Below are 18,466 nucleotides of genomic sequence, written 5' to 3'. Positions count from 1 at the left end.
CTTTTAGTGTACCATGGATCACTTCGTATTCCCTAAGATAATTTTTACCAACGTATTCGGAAAACTTCGGTAGCGACATTAAACAATATTTATTCGAACAAAAGTGAACTCCGTAAGTACAATGCTTTGGGTTATTGGTTTGTGCACCAACTGCTGAGTCAACTTAAGCATCGCTGTAGCTATGTATAGTCAAATGTGGTAGAAAACGATGAACAGCAGTTGGCATTGATATGTCGGGCACGAAAGGTGTCTGGTAATTGCATGGAGACTATTTAAACTTGTACAAATGGCTACGTGGCAACTGGAGTGCGACAGTTTTGGTTGGGAAGGGAGGTGCAAGGGAAGAAAGGAGTAGGAGTGAACTCGGGTTGTTTTAGGTAACAATAAAGACCTCTATTATCTCGTCCACGATACTCCCAGCGCGAACTTAAGTAACATCACATTAGGCTTGACCAAAAGTTTTGTGCGCTGAGCTTTACTCCTGTTGTGCGTGTTTCGTTATCTAATTTTCAAATGAGTGAAAATACTGACCGCAGAGTAAGACCCACACAAGACGTGAACGACAATCCTTACGAATTTGATTCAGTTCCGGTTTAGGAGAAGCACAGAAAGTGTCCACCAGCCATGCGATATGGAGGTGGTGCGTGATCCGCCCACCATCCCTTGAGAGGTTTTAGTTCTCATTTGTTTACCCTTTAGCGAGACCACCATGTTGCGTTTGTACCGTAGGCGAAGTTTGTGGTTTCGGTGACATATTTTCTTTCAAATCATGGGCACGTATAAAGAGCAGTGTGTGGTATTGCTGCTTCCCCCCCCCCCCCCCCTCTCAAACCTTACCTTCCGTGAAATCGTGGTTGTGGTGAGATTGATCTGTAGCATAGATCGAAGTTTGTTAGGCTGAAAGGTGATAATTCGGTGTCGTTGGCGAAGCCAGCGAATGTTAATGCCAAATAAAGGAAGTGGTAACACAGTGACCTGTAGCGTAGCCTCAAGATTACGTTAGCGCTATATTTCAACGAACTTAACTGTTTTCAATTATAAAAAGTGAATCTGTAAATTCAGAAAACGTATATTAGGTGTCGACAATTCTCGGAGTACGTTGTCATGTTACGCACACTTTCGTACTTAAACTGAAAATGTAAATATATTCCACTGCTAAATTTTAACTACAGTGCTGCGCCAATTTTGTCTGAGCTTCTCGTTCATGTTAAATTGTGTATTAACTTGAAGAGCTGAATCAGATACTTACATATGTTTGATGAAATGTTTATAATGAAAGCTACTGACAGTGTGTGTTTTCGTAAAACTGATCTATTTGTTGAAAATGCTAGGAAGGCCTTCTTTACGTACAGTTGCGCTGTTTTTCATTAGGTCACTTCAACAACTTGTGTTTCAGCATAAGAAATTTTCATGACTTCATTTTAGTGTCATGTAGTGCTTCGATGTTCACTAATTTCTGTTCGTGCTATCAGAACGAAGATAAAACGTCGTTGGAAATATTCGAACGTACAGGTTCTTCAGCGCAACTCTTCAGTATTGTAGTAATTTCGGTGGGAGTGTTTACCTTACAACGAACAAGATGACGTAAATTGAGTTCAGAGCTAATTTCAGTCATTCTAAATGCTAACATACTTCAGTTGCTCAACCTACATTTGTCGCCAATAATATTAATGGAATTCCTGTTTCTTCGAAGTTACCCTTAAATTTTTTTGCTAACGCGCATGTACCTGAACGGGTTTCCTGTTCGAAGGATTCACCTTCCCTGTTGCGTATTTGTTAGCACGGACGGCATACTTCACTGTTGCGTGCTATAACGGAAGTGCCAGTCAGTAATATGGAAGTACCACCGTGCAGAAAATAAAATCATAAGTTGACGATAGGCTAACCACTGAAGTTAAAAAACATTTTACTAAGCTGATACCTGATCAGCGGAATCATTGTAGTCGATGGAAATGTGTACTTCAGACTACAGCCAGAAAGTTATACGTAAGCTTGAGAACATTTATCCAGAAATGGAAGAAAAAGATGAGGTTGATCCATACTTCTCTGCAGTTCTGGAAAAAGTACTAGTGTTACCCAAAGAGGAAGTATGTAAATATAAGTACAAAGCGCATCCACAAGATGCCTTTTTTGTGCATATGCGCATACATTTTGAACAGAGCAACTATGCACGAGCTTCTGTGTTTGCGTAATTTACTGGAAATGAAGATAGTACTAAGAGCATTGCTACCCGCGACTTCGGTAGGTATCTTCCCGCTTTTTAGTAAACTACAGGAAGCTAGGGTTTGATTGTATAGCGCGCTGAGGTTACACTGTGAAGCGATTTCTATGCAATATCTGCTGACTTCCAAAGGAAGCAGGCGTTAAGTTTATGGATTACAGAGAGAAAACAGTATAAAATACTGCTTCTGATAGTATGAATAAAGAATCGGAAATGTTGCATGGAGCGTCAAATATTAGTGTGAGATGGTATTACTGTAAAGAATGACACCGTAAGTTTTGAAGTAGAAATTCATGAAAAGTATGCATGGGAACCGTGGAAGATTGTTCATGCTATGGCGATGTAAAAGTACAACCGAGGAGACCGACATCTGAACAGAAGTGATGGGATATGTTTAGCTCCTCTACATGCTACTAGAAATAGAAATGAAGCTCACTAATGATGCAAGAAATACAAAATTGAAAAACGCAGCCTCCGTTCAAGTGGAGTCTGGCGTCTAGGAAATTACGAAATTTGTCGAGCCTGAGGATGGACTACCAGAGCCAAAGTGGCTCCATGCTTTTTTATTGGTTATAAGGTTAGCTTGTGTTTCTGTATGGTTAGATTGATGGATAACAGAATGCAACATAAAAATAGTTTTGGTTGAGCTTATGAATAAAATAGTGTTTCAGAAGTGGTCAATATTCAGGGATATGACAGGAATCATCATTCGAAACATGAAAGTAAACATGGACTCTAAAACTCATACATTAAGAGCTATTGCAATTCTCGATCTTGGATACTGTGAAATTCCTTCCATTGCAAGCTCTTTCCTTTCCATATTTTGAGAAGTGTTAGTGCAGACCAAAACAATAAAAAATCCAAAAATCCAATAAACACGTGCCCTAAAATGCATACCTTAAAAATTAGGAACATTAGAAACACATCTATATTAAGACTAGTTTCAAAGCAGCGACGATGAAAAAGTGCTAATCAGTAGTGACATTCAAACTTTCGCCTAACTATGGTTCCGTAAGTCGAAGAACATTTTTACCTACGTCTTGGTCAACTGGTAGAAGGGATCAACGCCAGTGTTTGGGAATTCTAGCGTTAAAAGGTTTTTCGCTTTTCGTATTTAACCAAATATAACATTGACGATGATAATTTATGGCAATGTTTGCCGACAAGATAAAGAATGCAACCTTTCAACACTACATTGCGTACTAACGGCAGTTCTCCTTGGCCGTTTTTTTTTGTGCGACTTGGAAAGAGAGAAAAATTAATGAATGATCGACGATGCGTCGGTTCTCGATTGTGTTTAGGAGACGTACAGATTGATTGCGTGAAAATAGTTTCTCAAATGACCTCTTAACCCGGATTGCTTTCACGCAATCACTCTTCAATGAAATTACCTAAGGGACCTATTTGAATAAAAATGCAAAACAGTGAAATTTTGTAAGAAAGTTGTCAGATCGGAAACTGAACACATTAATGGTCCCCCAAATACAATCGAGACACCGCGATAAAGAGCGAACCTGTAACAAAGTTCATTTAAACATAAACATTATTTGTGGTTAATTTAAAGAAAAGAATAAGCATAGATTTTCTGTACAGTGAAGCATCAATGTATTCTCAAAGAGCAAAGGCGTTAAACTATAAACATTAACAAATTTGCAATGGATACAAAACTTACATTTTTGTTTTTCTCATGCATGGGACAGTCCAACAATCGCTGTTTTTGTATGTGCGATATTTTGTAAAAATTAAATGTCCTGGCGTGCACGTAAGTATTTTTTTATCGTCACAAGATTTACAAAAGCGTTTTCTTTCTTGATGATAACGTGGTTTATCACACTAAATGAAATATAACTTGTAGCGGTGCTACACAACACGTCTTAACAAGTCGGCGACCAAACATCAAAGGTAATCAAGTACATGTTAACATATCGGCGACCAGAAGTACAACTAACTATAAAGACTCTAGAATTTTCCTAACAAATGATGAATTGTTCTTTCTTATGTTTCGCAGCTTCTTGCTATCAAGCGCTGCGGCAATGATTTTAAATATCTACGCCCAGCGAGTCATAGTGTTTAAAAGTACCTTTTAAACGCTGGCCGCGCGTCTTGGTATAGGCGCACATTATAAACAGATATCGTTTCTTTACTCCCGCGTTGTCGTGCTTAGTATCATTACAAACTACAGCTCGATGGCTGTCCTTTTCTCATATGCAAAATGTCTGAAATCCAATAATATCACATTGCTTCCCGCGTGAGGAGCGATGACTCCGTCAGGATCATCGCGACTCACGCGTAGTCGTGATATTGCTTTCGTGAACCTGCAAAAACTCTTGACAATAGATTTTACACACTAAATCAGGCAAAGTGGTTAACATACAGAGTATCAGGTAAGTATATTTGTACGACTGAAATTAATAGTAACTTGTCCATAGGGTAACTACATGACAATTGAACTGTGCCGTTTCTAATGTATTGTACAAGGATAACAAATGTTCATTTCTCGGTAAAAGAAATTAAGATAAAGATACAAATACATAGATACATTACACATGGCATAATAAATATTCAAAAATAACAAAGAAATAAATTACTTGACTTCGCAGGAAGTCTGGGTGCTGTGTGCACTCGTGGAAAAAATGTTACAAAAATTGACATTCTTGTTTTACAATGACATATTACAGGAAAATTTTTGTCGTTGTTTCGTCGAAGATTTCTTGCAGTAAATACGTAGCACTTAATTTATTTGTGGCTTTCATGGCCTGCAAAAAATGTTTCACTACACTTGGGTAGGTATGAGTTGCACTGGGAGTGGTAGAACTTCGGGTATAAATGATAGCACTGCACTTGAGTGGGGAAATTGATTACACTTTCACAGTGGAGGAAAAGTAGGGCATCACTTTCACTGCGGAAGTTGGAATAGTTCTCGGGGTGTGACGTTGCGTTGGAAATACGTCGTGGGTCAGGAACTGGAAGATTGGTTCTGCAACGTGTTGAGCCGTATGGTGGCGGTCTCTATTTCACTTGACACATTTCCGTGCTTCCATTTATGTTTTCGTACATGAAAAATACAGAAAAAAATCTGTATTAGAATGTGCTTACTTACTAATAACTTAGTCTAAAAGAAAATTGGATTAGGTAAGGATAACAATTGTTTATGTACATAGGGTCTCATTCTCTTAGGAACGCTTAGTTCTCATATTTATCTATTTTTCTGGTTTTATTTGGTTCGACACGTTTTCGTCAATACTCGACCTGGTCAGTAAATTCGGTAGCAGTTGTCAAATTTGAGCTTAAGACTCTTCCGATTAGTGTCTTTATAATTTCACAAGGGACATGAGTGCTTAATTCGTTGCTTTATCATGTTTTATTTTGAATGCATTTCAAACACATTTGGCATCCGCGCTCGTTGTGTAAAGAAAAATTGATTGTTGAGCGCTCAGCGTACACAGTGTTACGTCCGTTGGTCACAATCACGTGATAATAACTTGACAGTTCGACAACGCTAGCAGCAGTATTCTGCGAGAAGCAGAGCGTTTGGTGTCTATTAGCCGTGGTGTGAGTTTTTACAGTTTTTCATCGACTCTGGATTACGGAAGCAGCCAGATGCGGCGACTTCCGCAGCTGTTTCGAAGAATGTGTCCGTGGAAAGGCGTACAGTGCAGTTTGTGGTAAGTACAACACTTATTCACTTTCCCTCTTCGGCTTTCTACATCACGGTTTCGTGGTACAAGTACTTATAACTTTACTTCACACGCGGTATTTCACACGTGTCCTTGGAGTTATCACCTTTTCAGTTCACACGTTATTATTAATTCGTGTTCACATTTATTTGGTCGTCATGTTAAGGTTCACACGCACCACTTTTATACGTGTCCATTAATTACTTGTCTATAGTCGGTTCACACGCAGCAGCATATACGTGTCCATTTACTACTGACTGCATTATTACTACAAGGTACAGTTAACATTTAGTATATATATCATGTCTAAAAATTATTTACAAAGAAATATTTAGTCTCTGACTACAAGGCCTGACGAAAAGCGTCTCTCTTGTTCGTAGTTTGTGCTTCCTAGGCACTTCAGGTTTACACTTTGTTCGAAATCTTGTTCTTTTCTTTTTAGAATAGTTACTCTTTTCTCAAGTTCAGCTCTTTTATTTTCTCTCTATTGCGTCGTTAGTTTGAAGACATAGTCAATGTGGCTTCGTTTACGTGATGAACAGTTCGTGTTCAAACTACCATTAGGGAAATTGGGAAGCTTTGTGTTCCCTGTCGTGCAATTGCACATAACAAATCTTAATTGAACTCGCAATTTGCGGAGAATAAGCATAGCCCGTCGACAACCAATGTGTCACGACTATCCATTCGTATAGCCTGTATGTATCAATCATGCAACCAGCTCGTAAAATTCTCTACTGGATAAGGTAGGATGGTAAGGATACTGGTTAGAAGAAAACACAAAAGACTTATGGAGTGAAGAGATTTGAATACAGTGTTAATGACGTATGAGATGATGAGCTTAACATAAATTATCACCTTCGTTTTTCATGACAAATAGTATAATTAAATCGATACAGTAGTTTGTGTCGTCTGATCCAGCTCTCTAAACAATTTTCTATACATATCTAAAATTACTTAAACCATGCATTAGCAGTGAACTGTGTTCGTTAACTATCTTCTGTTCCATGTATCGTAAAATTGGGTTTTCTAAAAAAAAATCGTCGTATCTCGAGGACCTGAAATAGATATTTCAGGTACGAAATTAATTTATTTATTAATAATCGTTGTATTTCAGCTGCACTGTGCCGTAAATTTATTTGCGTATACGGTTTTCTCCGTATTATAATAAAATAGAGTTGCGCATTTATTTCCTGCTACCTGGATCGTTACTGACTTACTTGATTCTTACATGCTAAGCTGCTGCTTTTTGCCTGCTGCGTTTCATAGGTGGTCTCATAAAATTTGTAGTCACACACTCCTTATGCATAGCATAACATTTACCTCATTAGAGTAAGCGACCTTAATCATTTTTTATTTATTTTTTTACCTACGAGCAATCATTCTGGTCTGAATGATAATTTTAATTTATTTCATTCAAGAGGAGAGAGCTTTGCTATACTTAAAACTAGTGATAGCAGGTGGCACTTAGCACGTCCCTACTATAATATTTGTCAGCTCTTTCGGCTGTGGCCGTTCATGGCTCAATTAACTTAAAACTAACTTACATCTAAGGCAAATCTTGCTCTCCTACAATAAATGGGTTTTACTTAAGGTGCTCATATAAATTACTTATCTTGTTGTGGCAGGTCAACAGGGTGTTAGTCCTGCGCATTACTCTTACATACGTTGGTACTTCACACATAGTATAACTTCTAGTGTGTGTGTATTTTATTTTAGCAGCTTAACTTAACAGATATTTTCAATGGTTGACTCTGTATTTCTTCAAGTCTGCGTGATGAAACAATCCTTTTATTCGTCCAGATACAGAGTCAGCTAATAGATAGCAACCAATGTGCGGCTTTCTTAATACACTCCTGGAAATGGAAAAAAGAACACATTGACACCGGTGTGTCAGACCCACCATACTTGTTCCGGACACTGCGAGAGGGCTGTACAAGCAACGATCACACGCACGGCACAGCGGACACACCAGGAACCGCGGTGTTGGCCGTCGAATGGCGCTAGCTGCGCAGCATTTGTGCACCGCCGCCGTCAGTGTCAGCCAGTTTTCCGTGGCATACGGAGCTCCATCGCAGTCTTTAACACTGGTAGCATGCCGCGACAGCGTGGACGTGAACCGTATGTGCAGTTGACGGACTTTGAGCGAGGGCGTATAGTGGGCATGCGGGAGGCCGGGTGGACGTACCGCCGAATTGCTCAACACGTGGGGCGTGAGGTCTCCACAGTACATCGATGTTGTCGCCAGTGGTCGGCGGAAGGTGCACGTGCCCGTCGACCTGGGACCGGACCGCAGCGACGCACGGATGCACGCCAAGACCGTAGGATCCTACGCAGTGCCGTAGGGGACCGCACCGCCACTTCCCAGCAAATTAGGGACACTGTTGCTCCTGGGGTATCGGCGAGGACCATTCGCAACCGTCTCCATGAAGCTGGGCTACGGTCCCGCACACCGTTAGGCCGTCTTCCGCTCACGCCCCAACATCGTGCAGCCCGCCTCCAGTGGTGTCGCGACAGGCGTGAATGGAGGGACGAATGGAGACGTGTCGTCTTCAGCGATGAGAGTCGCTTCTGCCTTGGTGCCAATGATGGTCGTATGCGTGTTTGGCGCCGTGCAGGTGAGCGCCACAATCGGGACTGCATACGACCGAGGCACACAGGGCTAACACCCGGCATCATGGTGTGGGGAGCGATCTCCTACACTGGCCGTACACCGCTGGTGATCGTCGAGGGGACACTGAATAGTGCACGGTACATCCAAACCGTCATCGAACCCATCGTTCTACCATTCCTAGACCGGCAAGGGAACTTGCTGTTCCAACAGGACAATGCACGTCCGCATGTATCCCGTGCCACCCAACGTGCTCTAGAAGGTGTAAGTCAACTACCCTGGCCAGCAAGATCTCCGGATCTGTCCCCCATTGAGCATGTTTGGGACTGGATGAAGCGTCGTCTCACGCGGTGAGAACGTCCAGCACGAACGCTGGTCCAACTGAGGCGCCAGGTGGAAATGGCATGGCAAGCCGTTCCACAGGACTACATCCAGCATCTCTACGATCGTCTCCATGGGAGAATAGCAGCCTGCATTGCTGCGAAAGGTGGATATACACTGTACTAGTGCCGACATTGTGCATGCTCTGTTGCCTGTGTCTATGTGCTTGTGGTTCTGTCAGTGTGATCATGTGATGTATCTGACCCCAGGAATGTGTCAATAAAGTTTCTCCTTCCTGGGGCAATGAATTCATGGTGTTCTTATTTCAATTTCCAGGAGTGTATAATATATGGTCCTTCATACAAGTGCTGCCACTTGCGATTTTTATGATGAATCAAAGATGGTTTGAAGTGGATCTTTAATAGCACTTGGTCATTTATACAATACGATAAGACTTTGCTGATGTTTGTCATGCGCCTTTTTTTTTCTAAGGTTGGCATGAGTGGTTAAAGATATGAGAGCTTGTCTTGACTTGTCTTTCGTCTAATAGTTCGTCCTGTAAGTCTCTGTCGTCTTCGTATCTAATTATGTTGATATCTTTTAATGAAATTGCCCCCCACTGGTTCCGCAGCTTCCCCGTGGAGGCCTAAAGAAGCTGCTAATGGTTTTTCGACTGGGGTTGAGCGGAAATGTCAGTTATTTTTACTTTAGTATTTTGTGACATCAGGTCGAAAATTTGCGTTCGTATCCCATACGACTTGTGCATCTCTTGATTGCGTGTTATTTGACATTGCGTTTGGTGCTTGGTTCGCCTGTGTGTAAAAAATAGTCGGATTTCCTTGGCTATTATGACCGGCGGTGTCAGGAAAAGCATCCGACGAATTGTCCTGACCATTGTTCCTGAACTGCTGGTTGGGTTGGTGAGAAAATGACACATTTTTCGGCTGCGCAAAATTCATTTGGTGAGAGGGAGTGAAGTGGCTCCCCTGACTGTACTGTTGTGGTCTGTTATAATTGTTCCAATTCATTCCCTTATGACGATTTCCATTATTCGTCTTTTTGTTCTGGTACTGGTAATTACCGTTGTGATTTATCGGTGAATTACCGTATTGTTGATGTGTGTTTTGATAAATCGGATTGTATCTACTCTGGTGTGGATATTTGTTATTGTTTTCCATTACGGCGGTTGAAACTGTTATGATTGCCGTAAGGCTGAGCGTTTGGTTGTCCCGTGTTATGTTGGTACGACATTCCATTGACGCAATTTATGTGCTGCTGCGGAGCGGGCGGTCCATTACTATAATTATTCCGCGCGCTCGCACGCACATCCTCATAGATCATATCCAAATTGTCAAGAACAGAAAGGAAGGCTTCTAGGTCTTCTTCACTCACACTAACTAGTTTTTCTCTTATTGACACAGGAAGTTTTGACTTTAAGATCATGATTACATCTTTGGTTGAAATGGGCGTGTCCCAATACTGAATTTTACGTAGATATTTTTCAAAATAACGTCTCAAACCTCTTCCTTTGGTGTTGAAAGGTTCGGCGTTGTAAACCTCCTTTCGGAGTCTTTGTTGTATACCTGAACTCCAGAATTTATTCAAAAAAAGTGACATTTGTCTATAATTTCTGTACCCCAAATTGATCCTTCACCGTGTACATAGCCTAAGATGAACTGTATCCGCTGCTTGTCGTTTCATGATTCTGGAAAAGCGCCTGTGAATGATTTTAGAAATACCATTGGATGTATATTTCGTTTTTCAGGTATAAAAGGCTGAAAAACTCTGTTTTAGCACACTCTCGTCGCGCATTAGTTCAACGAGTGTTAGTTGATCGGCATGACTACGTGACGTGGAAGTTTCGTCACGCGTGTTATTTACTGTTGGTGAGAACTGTACCTGACACTCGGGATATTGACGATTATCGTGTTCTGTCGGTAGCGAATACTCACTTCGATTGTCACCTTGCAATTCCGTAACTTGTCGTTTCAGTTGATCTAAGTCATTGCTTAGCTGACGCTTCCATTCCGGAAGATCGTGGCTAAATGCTCGTCTGATTTCACCTAATTCACTGGTTAGTGTCACCAGAAGTACCGGGAGCGGTTAAGATTTCTGCTGTAGCAGATTTAACCGTACCCTTCAGTTCAGCGTGTACCTTGCTGACAATGTACTGTTCTTGGGATTGCATCCACTCTTCAAATTCCCTATTAAGTGTATTGCTTACACCGGTGTTGACATCTGCGATCTTTTTGTCAATACTGACATCGGATATTTGCTGAGCAAGGTCTTCAACTCGCTCGCCAACGTGGTTGACACTTTTTGTCAATTGGCTTACTCTCTTTAAAACATCACTGTAATGTTTCAAAGAGTCACTCGCAGTTGATTTACACACATCTATTTGGGCCTGCATATCTGTGAACTTGCTACCAATATTGGTCTCGGCGGATTCCACCATCGAAAGAACACTATCAATTTTTGCATGTACGCTTGCGTTTAGCTCGCTTGCGTAAGCAGTGGTAGTGGCTTTAATTTTTTCTTCCATGGTGTCATTCGAATTTTTGATTTGTGCTTGGATGTAGGTAATAACAGAATTTATATTGTTCATTCGCACTTGAGTGTCCTCTATCCTTAATTCTAAACTGTTGAACCTGCTGTCACGTTGATTTGCTAACGGACTGATTTGCGTTTCAATATTGTTTCTTTGGTTTAACTAACTGATTTGCGTTCCAAGATTACCCATGTTTGCTTCAAAACTGGTTTTCAGATCAGCAAACAATTTTAGTATATCTGACAGCGAGCATTCACGTGACTGCGACGCGGTCTGTGGCGCCGACAGCTCACGTGTTGCTTCGTCGTCAGTTGTTCCCTCACTACGAGATTCAGGTTTGTTTACACCCGCGCGCGGTCTAAGTTGCCTTGGTTGCTCATCAGCCATCGTAACTTTAAAGTAGTTGCACTGCACGAGCTAGAAAAGATAATTTTTTTAAATTATGATTTTCACTTGTCAGGTGCGCCAAGGATTTCGCGTCCTGATTTCTCAGATATTGCTTGCGCGTTATAAACAATTGAAACCCTGACAAACGAAAATGCCAATATGGCAACGGGAGTGATAAAATAAATGAAAAACACTTATAGAGCAATGTAACTGGCACAGAAAGCGGCCATCGTGATTCACTAAAATGCACAACGGAAATTCTTGCTAACTATTCCTAACTATTGTAAGCGAAATGGTGAGATAGAGGCGGATCTAATAGCAAAAGGAAACAGAAATTTGGAAATTAAATTGCTTGAGGAAAAGGAAAAAAAGCGTAGTGTGTGAATGTCACAAGCCGACTGAATGTTCGGTACGCAAAGCTTCAAACGTAATGAAAAATCGTACTCACGTTAGTTGTCTCGCGCGCTGGTATTTATTGCTGTTGTGGATTCTTACTGCGATTTTCTGCATATGCGTCCTTTTTTATCACTGGTTTTGGCTTCCAATTTTCTCCCGATGGTAGCATGGAAATAAAAAGAATAAGTCTTTTAGTCATGTCCCTGTTCGGGCGCCACGTCTAGCGTTAAAAGGTTTTCGCTTTTCGTATTTAACCAAATATAACATTGATGATGATAATTTATGGCAATGTTTGCCGACAAGATAAAGAATGCAACCTTTTAACACTAGATTGCGTACTCACGGCAGTTCTCCTTGGCCGTTTTTTTTGTGCGACTTGGAAAGAGAGAAAAATTAATGAATGATCGACGATGCGTCGGTTCTCGATTGTGTTTAGGAGACGTACAGATTGATTGCGTGAAAATAGTTTCTCAAATGACCTCTTAACCCGGATTGCTTTCACGCACTCACTCTTCAATGAAATTACCTAAGGGACCTATTTGAATAAAAATGCAAAACAGTGAAATTTTGTAAGAAAGTTGTCAGATCGGAAACTGAACACATTAATGGTCCCCCAAATACAATCGAGACACCGCGATAAAGAGCGAACCTGTAACAAAGTTCATTTAAACATAAACATTATTTGTGGTTAATTTAAAGAAAAGAATAAGCATAGATTTTCTGTACAGTGAAGCATCAATGTATTCTCAAAGAGCAAAGGCGTTAAACTATAAACATTAACAAATTTGCAATGGATACAAAACTTACATTTTTGTTTTTCTCATGCATGGGACAGTCCAACAATCGCTGTTTTTGTATGTGCGATATTTTGTAAAAATTAAATGTCCTGGCGTGCACGTAAGTATTTTTTTATCGTCACAAGATTTACAAAAGCGTTTTCTTTCTTGATGATAACGTGGTTTATCACACTAAATGAAATATAACTTGTAGCGGTGCTACACAACACGTCTTAACAAGTCGGCGACCAAACATCAAAGGTAATCAAGTACATGTTAACATATCGGCGACCAGAAGTACAACTAACTATAAAGACTCTAGAATTTTCCTAACAAATGATGAATTGTTCTTTCTTATGTTTCGCAGCTTCTTGCTATCAAGCGCTGCGGCAATGATTTTAAATATCTACGCCCAGCGAGTCATAGTGTTTAAAAGTACCTTTTCAACGCTGGCCGCGCGTCTTGGTATAGGCGCACATTATAAACAGATATCGTTTCTTTACTCCCGCGTTGTCGTGCTTAGTATCATTACAAACTACAGCTCGATGGCTGTCCTTTTCTCATATGCAAAATGTCTGAAGTCCAATAATATCACAGAATACATTCAGTATGTATTTACTACAAACAAAAGTGACGAGAATTCTATACCAAACCTGTCTGGCTTGCTTGCAGTATATTGTGCGAATGGGCATCTTAGTTTAGACGGCAAAATCTGTTCAGTTGTGGGGTAAGGTTATGCTTTACAACATGACACACCGGTTTTCTATGAAAGCATTCCAAATGCGAGACGAGAGCATGTTTTCCATTTTTGAGGCGTTAAGCTCCAGTGGCTTTGATGTCAAACGTCACATACTTCATTATTTCGGTAACTATTTCGTCCCATAGTTTCTGAATAACGGAGTACCCCATACTATTGACTGCAGGCTTCTGCGCTCCTCTTGCATTCATTACGGTGAGGAAAGCATCAACTTCTTCAAACTCTACTGTCCAGGAATCGTCTGGAGCCCGAGGACGAACCTCAGCTTCAGTGCAGTGCTTGATGTGGCGCATCATGGAAGCACTTAAAACTAGCCACCAAACAAAAAAAGTTCCCCACTCTGAATTTTCCTTTTAACACTTGATGGCGGCCCTGGGCTGTCCTGCAAAGTGATAAGACTTCGCAGGCGACCTGAAGAAACGGAAAATGATTATTTGTAAGTGTAGTGTACTGATTATAGTTCATCTGTTCCTGTATGACATCCTATTTCGTTCTACTGTAGCATGCTAAGTTATTACTACTATTTGTTACACCAGATCTGTATTATATCTTAATTGTAATTTTACAAACTAAAACTCTACACAGAGTAGAAATATTACTAACCTGCAGTAGAATCCACTGGTACAGTTTTCCATAGAGTCCCATTTTATGCTGTTCCTTTTTCCTCAGCTGGTTTTGTTAAATCCAGCTGAGTCGTCAAATATGGGGTGTCTAGGAAACCTGCTTTCTCCAATCGCTAGACAACATTCAAACAAATCGTGTTAATTTTTTTACAAATGAAAACTACAATGCTTAACATTTTGGTACACGGATGTTGCAAGCAGTCTCTGCAGTATAACAATTCCCAAGTCGGTGTTACATAGTACAAGCAAGAGATTAGTTAACGCTTCTATCCAGGCTGCTAGTCCTCAACCTGCATTAGCACTGAGCCGCGACCGTGGGGCCCCACCACGCCCACACCAAAGCGGTGACCAAACCAAGAGTGCTACTGTCACCTCCGTATAACGTGTTAGTTTTCGAATCGTGAGTCACAGGATGCGGGCTGTGATGTTATCCATGCGTCTGGGTAGGATTACTCTTTGAAATGGTCCATCAGGAGACAAAGTGGACGAAGGCGATCGAAGGGTAGCGGTTTGTAAGGGCAGAGGGGAAAAAGTGCCAAGGCAAGCGCCAAGGGAAAAAAAACCTCTGCGACAGTAGGATGGGTAGTAAGTGCAGTAGCGGCTTGCTAGCTGCGACAGTGCATGCAAGGTGTGGTTATGTTAGTGCGAGGTATCGTGCGTCGTTACCTTTGTCGTTGCTGGAGCTCGTCGTAGGGCTTGCTGCAGCTGCTGCGTCCCTGTAACAATTCAGGATCGTCATACATTAGTGGGAGATCGGTCGTAGATCAGCTCAGTGTAGGGTGTGTGTGGCTGGTTTGCGTGCTGTGTACAGTACGGTTTCCCTGCGATTGCGTGTTTTTCGGCGGGTCAAGCATCTGTGGGTTACCAGTAGTAGCTGTGTTGCAGGGGCTCGCCATTACAGTCGCGTTAGCGTGCTATGGACCATAGACGTTTAGTTTCTTGCTAATAGTGTCTTCGATCTATTATGTTTACATCTATGGTTGTGGTCGTAGTTACGCAGAGAAACGATAAACGGGTTACGCGAGTGTCTCTTTTCTGTACAGTCGTGTGGAGAGTTTTTGGAATACCTACAAGATGGTATTTAGCCGATATTCCCGGTGAAGATCCGCGGTGCCTGTGTAGTGCGGAGCGTAGCTTATGATTCTGAGTACGCTGTTCTGTATCAGCTGCAGACGTGTGGGCGCAGCGTATCCCCAGACAGGGGCTGCGTACATCAGGGGTCGAATAAGTGTCATGTACATGGACCTGGACACCCTCCTATTCAGTGTGCTACGCATGTTAAACATACGGTAGAGTAGTTCGAGCCTCACGTTTCCTTTGTTGGTCACGAATGTGGTCCCCCAGAGTAGTTTCCGATCCAGCTAGACACCGAGGTATTAGACCTTCTCGCGGAAACGTACTGGTCGGGCATGTAGTGTTACTGGTTGCAGTGCTGATGTTTGTGCAGTAGTTTCGGTCTTCTAGTGAACAGAACGGCGTCGCACTAGTCGACGTTTACTCTAAAACGCCATTTCACCAGTCAAGGCTCTGCTGCTCTGAATGCAGTCTGTTTGATTAGATTAGATTAATACTAGTTCCATGGATCATGAATACGATATTTCGTAATGACGTGGAACGAGTCGAATTTTCTAATACATGACATAATTAGGTTAATTTAACAACATACTTAAGTTAATATAACAACTTTATTTTTTGTGTTTTTTGTTTTTCTTAATTTTTTATTTTTTTATTTTTTAAATATTTTTTCTTTTTTTCTTAATTTATATCTAAAAATTCCTCTATGGAGTAGGAGTTGTCATTCAGAAATTCTTTTAATTTCTTCTTAAATACTTGTTGGTTATGTCAGACTTTTGATACTATTTGGTAAGTGACCAAAGACTTTAGTGCCAGTATAATTCACCCTTTTCTGTGCCAAAGTTAGATTTAATCTTGAATAGTGAAGATCATCCTTTCTCCTAGTATTGTAGTTATGCACACTGCTATTACTTTTGAATTGGGTTTGGTTGTTAATAAGAAATTTCATAAGAGTATATATACTGAGAAGCTACTGTGAATATCCCTAGATCATTAAATAAATGTCTGCAGGATGATCTTGGGTGGACTCCAGCTATTATTCTGATTACACACTTCTGTGCAATAAATACTTTATTCCTCAGTGATGAATTCCTCCAAAATATGATGCCATATGAAAGCAATGAGTGAAAATAGGCGTAGTAAGCTAATTTACTAAGATGTTTATCACCAAAATTTGCAATGACCCTTATTGCATAAGTAGCTGAACTCAAACGTTTAAGCAGATCATCAATATGTTTCTTCCAATTTAATCTCTCATCAATGGACACACCTAAAAATTTGGAATATTCTACCTTAGCTATATGCTTCTGATTAAGGTCTATATTTATTAATGGCGTCATATCATTCCCTGTACGGAACTGTATGTACTGCGTCTTATCAAAATTCAGTGAGAGTCCGTTTACAAGGAACCACTTCGTAATTTTCTGAAAGACAGTATTGACAATTTCATCAGTTAATTCTTGTCAGGTGTGATTACTATACTTGTATTATCAGCAAAGAGAACTAACTTTGCCTCTTCATGAATATAGAATGGCAAGTCATTAATATATAAGAACAACAAAGGACCCAAGACTGACCCTTGTGGAACCCCATTCTTGATAGTTCCCCAGTTTGAGGAATGTGCTGATCTTTGCATGTTACGAGAACTACTTATTTCAACTTTCTGCACTCTTCCAGTTAGGTACGAATTAAACCATTTGTGCACTGTCCCACTCATGCCACAATACTTGTGCTTGCCTAGCAGAATTTCATGATTTACACAATAAAAAGCCTTTGAGAGATCACAAAAAATCCCAATGGGTGGTGTTTGGTTATTCAGATCATTCAAAATTTGACTGGTGAAAGCATATATGGCATTTTCTGTTGAAAAACCTTTCTGGAAACCAAACTGACATTTTGTTAGTACTTCATTTTTACAGATATGTGAAGCTACTCTTGAATACATTACTTTCTCAAAAATGTTGGATAAAGCTGTTAGAAGGGAGATTGGACGGTAATTGTTGATATCAGATCTATCCCCCTTTTTATGCAAAGGTATAACAAAAGCATATTTCAGTCTATCAGGGAAAATGCTCTGTTCCAGAGAGCTATTACACAGGTGGCTGAGAATCTTACTTATCTGTTGAGAACAAGCTTTTAGTATTTTGCTGGAAATGCCATCAATTCCATGTGAGTTTTTAACTTTTAAGCAAGTTTATTATTTTCCTAATTTCAGAGGGAGAAGTGGGTGAGATTTCAATTGTATCAAATCGCATAGGTATGACCTCTTCCATTAACAGCCTAGCGTCTTCTAATGAACACCTGGATACTACTATATCCACAACATATAGAAAATGATTATTAAAAATATTTTCAACTTCTGACTTTTTGTTCGTAAAGTTTTCATTCAATTTGATGGTAATACTGTCTTCCTCTGCTCTTGGTTGACCTGTTTCTCTTCTAATAATATTCCAAATTGTTTTAATTTTATTATCAGAGTTGCTGATTTCAGACATGATACATACTCCTGGATTTTTTAATAACTTTCCTTAATATAACACAGTAGTTTTTATAATTTTTGATAGTTTCTGGGTCACTACTATTTCTTGCTGTCAGATACATTTCCCTTTTCCGGTTACAAGATATTTTTATACCCTTAGTAAGCCATGGTTTGTTACAAGGTTTCTTACGAGTATATTTAACTATTTTCTTGGGGAAGCAGTTTTCAAATGCATTTACAAAAATGTCATGAAATAAATTATATTTTAAATTGGCATCAGGTTCACAGTACACCTCATCCCAGTCTAACTACTGTAGGCTTTCCCTGAAATTTGCAATTGTTAAATCGTTGACTGAACGTACTACTTTGGAGGACTGTTTAGTATTGCTGAATGGAGCTATGTCATATATTGTAACTAGCTGTGCACCATGATCAGAAAGATCATTCTCAACAGGCTGAGCATTTATCTTGTTAAACTTATCTTGGTCTATAAAGAAGTTATGTCAGTGAGCTGCTATCCTTTACCACCCGAGTAGGAAAATCAATAACGGGTGTCAAATTGAAAGAACTGAGTAATACTTAAAGGTCATTTTTCCTAT

Source organism: Schistocerca serialis, chromosome 6 (genome assembly GCF_023864345.2).
Source record: "Schistocerca serialis cubense isolate TAMUIC-IGC-003099 chromosome 6, iqSchSeri2.2, whole genome shotgun sequence".
In the NCBI taxonomy this organism is placed as follows: Eukaryota; Metazoa; Arthropoda; class Insecta; order Orthoptera; family Acrididae; genus Schistocerca; species Schistocerca serialis.
This window is presented reverse-complemented; position numbering follows the sequence as displayed.